Raw genomic sequence first — 11,005 nt, forward strand, 5'->3', positions numbered from 1 at the left:
ATCTGTCTGCTCCCCCATCACTTGGGGCTGCCAGGTGTAGGCGCTGGGCTGGAGGCGGGAGGGATCGGGTAGTACCCTCCGACTGGGTGCACTGGTGGCTAGATCATCTCCTTTCTGGGATGCCCAGGTGCCAGAAGGGTTACCTGGGGCCTCACTCTATTGGAGGAGTCAGGTGAGACTGGAAGGGGGGTTGGGGACAGAATGAAAGTGCTCCAGGGGGGAGGGTGCCTGGGCACATTTGAGGATTAAAAAAAAAAAAGAGATCATCACTGAAACGGGGAAAAACTGAAAAACTAAACTTATATCTTCTATTTAAGATTTTTTTATGTTTTGGCTGTGCCACGCAGCACATGGGATCTTAGTTTCCTGGCCAGGAATCGAACCCACATCGCTTGCATTGAAAGTGTGGAGTCTTAATCACTAGACCACTAGGAAAGTTCCTGAATTATTTTTAAAGAACAATACAGCTACATATTAAGCATTCAAAAGGTGCTGTTAGATTTGAAGCAGGGGAGCACCCTGATCAGATAGCTGAGTAGCCATGGTGATAACGCATGGACAACAGAGTGTCCCTAGAAACCTCTGGACCCAGAGCACAAGCCAATTCAAGTGCATTTCCTATTTCAGCTAATTCTCTTCCCCATCTGTTGAGGATCAGTGACTCAGCATTTGGGGAGTTAGTTGGTCTCGGGACTTTGGTCTGTAGGGGCAGTTTCTCCTGGAGGCAATGCCAATTAAGTTGAATTTGTACCAGGAGGTACCCCTGCCAAATGCCATCCTCTTTCCCTCAGACAAAAGCCTTGGGGTGTCCTGGCTGCCAGTGGGGCTGGGAGCTGCTTCTTGTTTGTTTGCCACAGTGATTTTTATGTGGAAAAGGAAGTGATCCTTCTGGGCAAGAAAGGTGCCTCTGCCCAGCCTCCCATGGTGTGCCAGGCACCTCACTGGGCAGACTTAACCTCACTGAACCTCAGAACTTCTTCAGAGCTTGAGCAACCGTCCATGAGTCCATTCACAAGGCCACTGAGAAGCAGCGAGATTAACATGGCATGGCTGAGCTGGAAAGCGTGGGCACACTGAAGGCTTTCAACCCTAAGAACTGCCTTTGTGGCACCTGAGCTGGGCCAGCCTGACCTCCAGGGAGGCATCTCGCCTTTCTTGGCCTCTTCTGGAGTCTCAGCTGTAAGTGCAGGTAAAAAGTACCCGCTCTGAGTGTCTGTGTATGTGAGATGTGCCAAGGAGGCCAGGCAGCCTAGGAGCCCTCCCCACACCACTGCGCCTGGCTTTGTGTCAGCCCCTGGGTCCCGTGGGGGGGCTCTGCCCACAGCACCCTCAAATGCACACCTGGATCACAGAGTCTTAGAAGGCAGGTTTCATCCAGCCGGCTTGGGGCAGGGCCAGAGATTCTGTATTTCTAACAATCTCCCTCTTGAGGGAGCCTGATGCAGTGGGATCCCAGACCAGCCCTTAAGAGGCAAGCTTTAATGTCGACACACCCATCCCATTTTACAGATTGGAAAACAGGTTCAGAGAGAATAAGTAGGCAGCCTAGGGCTGCCCAGTTAAGTGGCAGAGTAGGAGGGTACTCAGGTCAGTGGGCTCTACTCTGGAACCCAAGGCTCAGCCCTGCCCTCTCCCTTCTCCGAGTCTGACCTTGATCTCTGAGGTGCAGTGATGAAACCTATAACTTTCTAACCTAAGTATATCCCATGCAATGTTTATGACATACTAAAACATTATTAGCTGCCTCTTTGAAATTTAAATCTCACTGGCCAGGACTTCCCTGGGGGTCCAGCTATTAAGACCCCATGCTTCCAATGCAGGGATGCAGGGGGCTTGGGTTCTATCCCTGGTTGGGGAACCAAGATCCCACATGCTGTGTGGCCTGGTCAAAGGGGAAAAAAAAAAAATCTCCCTGAGTGTCTTCCTCCATATTTACTAAATTTAATAGCCCTGGAGTGTGAAACCTTTCTGGCCTGGACATAGCCTCCTCCAGGAAGACTGACTTCTGGCCTGGGCTGGGCATTTTTTTCTCAGTATGTCTCTAATACTTCCCTTGACCTCATTAGGCTTGTTTCTGACCCCTTGTCTCCGACCCCTTGTCTCCACCCTGGCCTGGGAGGTCTTGGAGGCAGGCACCATGCTGAGTTGTCAGTGGGTTCCTGGGCTGAGGAACTGGGATTCACAGTTGTTGATAAAAGCTGCTTTCCCCCTGAGAGTGTCCCTGGTCCCCTAGGGGTCATTCATTTTCATAACCCTCTCTCCTCTCCAACTGAGGCTCTTGAGCACTATTTCCGTTTAAAAGTGAAAAGAAGGATGTGCCAAGCAGGCTGGACTCTGCTCCCCGACCCGAAGGGCTGGACACTCCCTTCGAGTCACCTCTGTGACTCAAGGTGGTGACTGGGCTGTGGGCCTGGGCCATCCTTTGAGTGAACCTGCAGGCCTTCCCTGCCTCAGCAGTGGGCTGTGGGAGCAGGCTCCCAAGATGCTGATAGCTTCCCCACAGGGGATGGGGACAAAGGACCAGACAGCTTTGAGCTGGATCCCTAATGATACTGCAGTGACGTTGCTCCAACCAAGTCCGCAGTCATGCAGTTATTCTGACCCCTGTTCATTCATATCCTTATCGTGGAGTTTCTCTTACTGCAGCTATATGCACTCCTGAGTAACCTGCCTGGAAGCCCCTGCTCTCTCCCACCTGGTTCTCAGCATGCCCTCCCCTATTGTTGCTTGTAGGACTCACCAGTGCATCCAGACCGCGACTGAGTCCCAGGGAAAGAAAGTCTCATACGTTTACTGAAATGCATAGATTGGACCTTTATATGTGCAATATCTTCCAGGAACCAGGAACTCAGCTTCCAAGAGCAAAACACAGACATAAGGCAACAGAGAAGCCAAATGTGATGGCTGGAGCATGGCCAGCTTGCATGGGCTGGGGGTAGTGGGCAAAGTTCCCACCGTGATGGAGAATTCCACGCGAGCTGTGAAGGACAGGCAGGTTTGGGGAGGACTTGGAGGGGGTTTTGCAGCATCACAGCTGAGCTGGGGGAAAGGGACCCACAGCACCTTTGCAGAGCAGTGAGCAGGTTAGCTGACTTAGCAAAGGCTGCTTAGGGCCGTAGTTCTCAGCTGGGGTGATTTGCCCCAACGGAGCCTCTGGCAAGGAGTGGAGACAGTTTAAATCATCACATGTGGGAGTGGTGGATGCTCCTGGCATCTAGGGGGTTGAAGCTAGGGATGCTGCTAAATCCTACAGTGCCCAGGGCAGCTCCCACATTGAAGAGTTATCAGGCTAAAAACGTCAGTGGAGTCCTACAAGCAACAATAGGGGAGGGCATGCTGAGAACCAGGTGGGAGAGAGCAGGGGCTTCCAGGCAGGTTACTCAGGAGTGCATATAGCTGCAGTAAGAGAAACTCCATGATAAGGATATGAATGAATAGGGGTCAGAATAACTGCATGACTGCGGACTTGGTTGGAGCAACGTCACTGCAGTATCATTAGGGATCCAGATTCTTCCATCTTCTTGCCCTGCCATCTTTTTTTCTTTTTTGTAAATTGTGGTAAAGGATACATAACATAAACTTGATCATTTTAATCATTTCAAGTATATGACCCACATTGCTGAAAGGTGAAGTATATGAAGTAAATTCACATTGTTGTGGATTCACTACTATCCATCTCCAGAACTTTTTCACCTCCCCAAACTGAAACCCTATACCCATTAAATGATAACTTCCAACCTACTCTAGGACCCCCTGGCAACCACCATTTTTTTTTTTTGTCTCTAGGAGTTTGACTACTCTAGGGTTCTCATATAAGTGGAATCATACAGTATTTGTCCTTTTGTGTCTGGCTTATTTCATTTAGCTTAATATCTTTGAGTTTCATCCATGTAGTAGCATGTATCAGAATTTCATTCTTTTTTTGTGGCTGAATAATATTCCAAGCCTGTATATGCCACATTTTATCCATTCATCTGTTGATGGGCGCTTGGGTTGTTCCCCCTTTGGGCTGTTGTGCAGCAATGAACATTGGTGTACAACTATCCTGCTTTAAATTCTTTTCGAGTTGATTTTTTTGTAATGACACATATTGATTCTGTTCTTGTTTTCTCTTGTTTATAGTGTATAGTTGTGTTTTTTTTGGTAGATACCATGGACATTACATATAAATCCTAAAATACAACTATCTAATCTGAATTGATGATAGCAATGTCAAAGAACATAAAACTCTATTCCTATACAACTTTATCTTCACTTTATATTACTGATGTCACAAATAACATCTTCTTACACTGTTTCACCAATAAAATCAAATTATAATTTTCATGAATTTGTCTTTTAAATCACGTAGCAAATTTAAAAATACAGTTACAAACCAAAGTTGCAATAATACTGGCTTTTATATTTGCACATATATTTACTTTACCAGAGACCTACATTTCTTTCAGTATCTTTGACTTCTATCCTGTGTCCTTTCATTTCAACCTGAAGAACTCCCTTTAGTATTTCATGTAGGGCAGATCTAGTGGTAATGAACTCTCTGAGCTTTCGTTTATTTAGGAATTTCTTAATTTCTTCCTTATTATTGAAGGGTAATTATGATATATATAGTATTATTGATGTTACTTTCTTTCAGGACTTTAAACAAGTAATACCTACTGCCTCTGGCTTCCAAAGTTTCTGATGAGAAATCACTTTATAATCTTACTGAAGCAAATTTATACATGATGCGTCACTGCTCTCTTGCTGCTTTCAAGGTTATCTCTTTGTCTTTGGCCTTTGACAGTTGATTATATATAATGTGCCCTGGTGTGGATCTCTTTGTGTTTATTCTACTTGAAGCAACGATTTATATCTTTTTGAAAATCTGGGAAGTTTTGGCCATTATTTCTTCAAATAATCTTTCTTCCCTTTTCTGTCTCTACTCTTCCTTGGACTCGCATAATGTATATGTTGCTTTGCTTGATAGTGTCCTAAAGTCTCATAGTCTCGTCATTTTTGTTTCATGCTTTTTTATTTCTGCTCTATATTCAAGTTCACTGGTTATTTCTTCTGCCTACTCACATCTGCTGTTGAATCCTTCGAATGGATTTTTCATTTCAGCTATTATACTTCGAGCTCCAGAATTTCCTTTTGGTTTCTTTTTAGATTTTCTCTCTGTTGATATTGTAATTTTGTTAATACACTTTTTCCTAATTTCCTTTAGTTCTTTGTACCTTCACCAGCAGTCCCCCATTGCCTTCTTGAGTATATTTTTTTAAGAAGCTAAATGTTTAAAAATATTTAATTATTTGGCTGCACTGGATCTTAATTGTAGGATGCAGGACCTTTGATCTTTATTGCAGCATGTAAAATGTTTAGTTGCACCATTTGAATTCTTAGTTATGACATGTGGGACCTAGTTTCTTGACCAGAGATCGAACCCAGGCTGTCTGCATTGGGAGCATGGAGTTTTAACTACAGGTTTACCAGGGAGTTCCCCAAAATAGACTTTAAATAAAAAAGTTTACAAGAGACAAAGAAGAACCTTGTATATTAATAAAAGATTCAATACAAGAAAAATAATTGTATATAAACATTTGTGCACCTGATGGTAGACCTTCAAAATCTATGAAGCAGAACTTGACAGAGTTGAAGTGAGAAACAGAAAGCTCTACACTAATAGCAGGAGAGGTCAATACCTCACTCTCAATAGCAAGGAAATAGAGGACTTGAGCACCACACTAAAACAACTAGATCCAGCAGACAAATACAGCAGACTCTGCCCAACAATAACACAGTACACATGCTTGAAAATGCACAGCTTTTTTCAAATATAATGGAATTAGGTCACAAAGTCTCAACATTTGAAAAGATAGATATGATGTGATGTATGTCCTCTGATCAAAACTGAACGAATTAAGAAATCAATCATAGAAGGAAAACTGGAAAATTTGTAAACTTGTGGAAACTATACATTAATTTTTAAACTCTTAAACAATCAATCACTCAGAAAACAAATCACAAGAGAAATTAGGAAATAATTAGAGATGAATAAAATGAAAATACAATATACTAAAACCCATGTGATGCAGTGAAAGTGGTGTTAAGAAGGTATTTATAGTTGTAAACACAACATTAAAAAACAAGAAAGATTGTAAATTGATAGTCTAACTTTACAACATAAAGAATTAGAGAAAGAGGAACAAACTAAACCCAAAGCTAGCACGAGGGAGGAAATAATGAAGATTAGAGCAGAGATAAATGAAATGAAGAATAGAAAAACTGTATAGAAAATTAATGAAATCAGAAATTGGTTCTTTTAAAGCATCAACAAAATTGACAAACCTTAGTTAGAATCAAGAAAAGGAAGAGGGAAGGCTGCAATTATAAAATTTAAAAAATGGAAGTGGGGACATTACTGCAAATTCTACAGAAATAAAGTGTAAGAGAGTACAATGAACAATTGCATGCCAACAAATTAGATAAATATAAAATGAACAAATTCCTAGAAACACAAAATTTACCAAGAATAAATTATAAAGAAACAGTTAATCTGAATAGACCTAAAACTAGTAAGCAGATTGAAACAGAATAAAATATCTCCCAATAAGGAAAAGTTCTGGGCCTGACAGATTCACTGGTGAGTTCTACCAGGCATTTTAAGAATGAACACTAATATTCCCCAAATTCTTGCAAAAAATCAGAGGAAGGAACACTCCAACTCATTCTATGAGAACAGCATTGCCCTGACATCAAAGCCAGACCAAGGTACAAGATAAAACTACAGAACAATATCCCTCATGAAAACTGATGCAAAAATCATCAACAAAATATGAGCAAACAGAATTCAGCAGCATGTTAAAAAAATTATATAGCACGACCAAATGAGAGTTATTTGTTAAATGGAAAAATGATACAACATACTAAAATCAATCAATTTAACATGCCACATCAACAAAATGAAGGGAAATAAACCCGTTGTATCATCTCAATTGATGCAGAAAAGAATTTCACAAAAAAATCCAATATGTTTTCATGATTTAAAAAGAAAACACTCAGTAAATGAGGACTAGAAGGAATACTTCATCACAATAAAGGTCATATATGGAAAAACCCACAGCCAACAGTGTACTCAGTGATGAAAGACTGAAAGCTTTTTCTCTAAGATCAGAAACATGGCAAAGATACCCACTTTAATCACTTCTTTTCAACATAGTTCTGGCAGTTCTAGTCAAAGTAATTAGGCAAGAAAAAGAAATAAAAGGCATCCAAATTGGAAAGGAAGAAGTAAAATGATCACTGTTTGCAGATAATATGATCTTACATGTAGAAAACCCTAAAGATTCCACAAAAATACTTGTTAGAACTTAAGAGATGAATTCAGTGAAGTTGCAGTATACAAAGTCAACCCATCATCTTCATACATGACACAGTTCTGTACACACAATTCAGAAAACAATGCCATCTATAATGGCATCAAAAAGAATGCAATACCAAGGAATTACCTTCCTTAGTAAAAAGGAGGTGAAAGACTCATACACCAAAAACAACAAAAGATCACTGAAAGAAACTGAAGATGATGTAAATAAATTGGAAACCTTCCAGTGTTCATGGGTTGGAAGACAGTGTTGTTAAGATGTCGATGCTATCCAGAGCAGTGTGCAGATCCAGTGCACTTTGTATCAAAAGCCCAATGATAGCTTTCACGGAAAGAGAAAAATACACCCTGAAATTTATGTTGGAACCTCAATAGCTAAAACAATTTTGACAAAGAACAAAGACAGAGCACTCACATTTCCTGATTTAAAGAATTATCACAAAACTATGTAAGCAAAACAACATAGTATTGGCATAAAGCCAGAGAATAGAATAAGAAAGCTCAGAAATAAACACCTGCATGTATGTCAAATGATTTTTTGATAAGAATACCAAGACCATTCAATGGGGGAATGGGCAGTCTTTTCAACACAGGCTGGGAAAATTAGATATCCCCTTACAAAAGAAAGACGTCAGACCCATACTAATACCATATACGCAAGAGACCAAAGACCTAAACTTAAGAGCTGAAAAACTACAAAACTCTTAGGTAAAATATAGGACAAAGGTTTTATAACATTGGACTTGGCAGTGACTCCTTGGGTGTGACACTAGCAGCACACTTCGCAAAAGGAAAAGGAAACAAAGTTGACTTCATGAAAATTACCTTTTTCATCAAAAGTCACTGTCAACATAGTAAAAATACAACCCACAGGATGGGAGAAAACATTTGCAAATGGTATATCTGACAAAAGATTGATATGCAGAATATAGAAAGAGCTCTTAAAACTCAACATCAAAAAATGAAACAAAAAACCAACCTATTTAAAAAATTGGTGAAGGACTTGAATAGACGTTTCTCCAAAGAGAATATATGAAGGACTAATTAGCATATGAAAAGATGCTTATTAGGGAACTGAAAATCAAAACTATAATGGGATACCACCTCACACCCATTAGGATGGGTACCATCAAAACACCAGAAAATCACATGTGTTGGCAAAGAAATGGAGAAATTAGAACACTTGTGTACTATTGGTAGTAACATAAAATGGTATAGCTGCTGTGGAAAAAGATATGGTAGTTCCTCAAAAAATTAAAAATAGAACTGCCATATGGTCCCATAATTCCATGTCTAGGTATATTCTCCAAAGAATTGAAGCAGAGTCTGGAAGAGATTTTGTATATCCGTGTTCATAGTAGCATTATTCACAATCGTCCAAAAGTGGAAGCAAGTGTCCTTTGATGGATGGATAAGCAAAATATGGGTTTATACATACAAGGACTATTATTCAGTCTTAATAAAGAAGGAAATTTTGCAATATGTTATAAGATAGGTAAATCTTGAGGACACTATGTTAAGTAAAATAGACCAGTAACAGACAACCACTGTATGATTCTACTTATATAAGGCAGTTAGAGTAGATAGATTTATAGAGGCAGAAAGAATGGTGGTTGTCAGAGGCTTGGGAGGAGGGGAAGATTGGGAGCCAATGTTTCATGATATCAAAGTTCAATTTTACAGGGTGAAATGAGTTAAGAGGATAAATGATGTTGATGGTAGCACGTATTTATATTTAATGTATTTAATACCTCCGAACTGTACACTTAAAAATGATTTGATGGTAAATTTTGTTATGTGTGTTTTATGAACATAAAAAAGGTATACACACTACTTGGCCGTGAAAAAGAAGGAAATCATGCCATTTGCAGCAACATGGATGCAACTAGAGATTATCACACTAAGTGAAGTCAGAAAGACAAATATCATATGATATTACTTAAATGTGGAATCTGAAATGATGGCACACATGAACCCATGTACAAAATAGAAACAGATTCACAGAGAACAGAGAACAGACTTGTGGTTGCCAAGGGGGAGAGGCGGAGGGCTGGACTGGGAGTTCGGGGTTAGCAGATGCAAACTATGACATTTAGAATGGATGAACAAGGTTCTAATGTATAGCGCAGGGAACTATATCTAACCTCCTGTGATGAGCCATAATGGAAAAGAATATATATATGTGTGTGTGTGTATAACTGAGTCACTTTGCTATACAGCAGAGATTGTCACAACATTGCAAATCAACTATACTTCAGTAAGAAAAATGTATGCACAAAGAGCTGTGGTTTTCAGCAGTTTGGATTTGGGGAGGGGGAAGGATGAATAGGTGGAGCACACCAAGGGGATTTTTAGGCCAAGACACTATTCTGTATAATATTATGATGGTGGATACATGTCATTATACATTTGTCAAATCCCATAGAATGTGCAACACCAAGAGGGATGTTCACATTCACATAGAATGTGAACTATGGACTTCAGTGAATAATAATGTCAATATTAGCTCATTGATCGCAACAAATGTGCCATACATTAATGCCGGATGTTGATAATAGATGAAATTTTTGAAGGGATAAAGGGGCATCTGGGAACTGATACCTTCTGCTCAGTTAAATACATTTTTTTAATTAAAAGATTTACAAAGCTGTGTTTGCTCAGTTTTTCTGTAAACATAAGACTGCTCAAAAATCATTATTATTTTTTTTAAGAAGTCTTCATGTTGGGGAATAGGATCACGGGACCACTGCTGGTTGCAAAGGAGGCTGGGAGAGCAGGGAAGAGCATCTTTCACCTTGACTGTAAACACAGCCCTTCACCACATAGAATCAGGATCTGATGGCAAAGATGAAAGCTCCACTTGATGACCAGGCTTGAAATCTTAATCTGCAGGCTGGTTACCCTACAGGAGTCAGAAATTACCAGAGGCTGTTCACATCCCTGCTAGTCAGAGCATAGCGCACGTACCTAGCCAGGCGCCACGGCCTGGACCAGTAACCAGCAGAGCATTGCAGTCACACCCTGACCTCTCAGCCCAGACTGCAGACCCTCTGCAGGCTCCTGGGGTGCACAGCGGCCAGGCAGGGAGCTGAGTCTGCCAGGCATCCCTGACCGCAGGAGGGCCCTCCTTGCCACCTTCTGAACTTAGGGATGGTGTTCAGTTCCAGTTCTCTCTCTGCTACTGCTCGGACATATTCAATCCCATTAGTAATAAAGGAAAATTGAAAATGAGGCATCATTTTACAGTTCTTAAATTTGTAAATCTTGATAACAGATCGAACACACCGTGAAGATGAAGGTAGTGATTTGGCATTTTTTATTTTTGCTGGTGTCAGTGAGAAGAATCACAGACCTTGGGATATTCATGGGTGTCTACCATCACCAGACACCAACCAGAACCAATCAGCACCGATCAGTAATTATCAAGATAATTACTCAATATATCCTAGATTAGATTAGCCCAAGGAGAGAGCTGATGAACTGTGCGCACTTAGGGTTGTCAACCTCGTACTCTTTAACACTCTAATCTCATCTCTAGAATCCCGGATTGAGAAAGGTAAACATGAAATAGAGGAAACAGATTTAGGCAAGAAGATAGTCACCAAAAACTTGTTTATTGGAAGCAGCCTGACCTTTGGCAAGAGG

The sequence above is a fragment of the Oryx dammah genome, unplaced genomic scaffold (genome assembly GCF_014754425.2).
Source record: "Oryx dammah isolate SB20612 unplaced genomic scaffold, SCBI_Odam_1.1 HiC_scaffold_18, whole genome shotgun sequence".
In the NCBI taxonomy this organism is placed as follows: Eukaryota; Metazoa; Chordata; class Mammalia; order Artiodactyla; family Bovidae; genus Oryx; species Oryx dammah.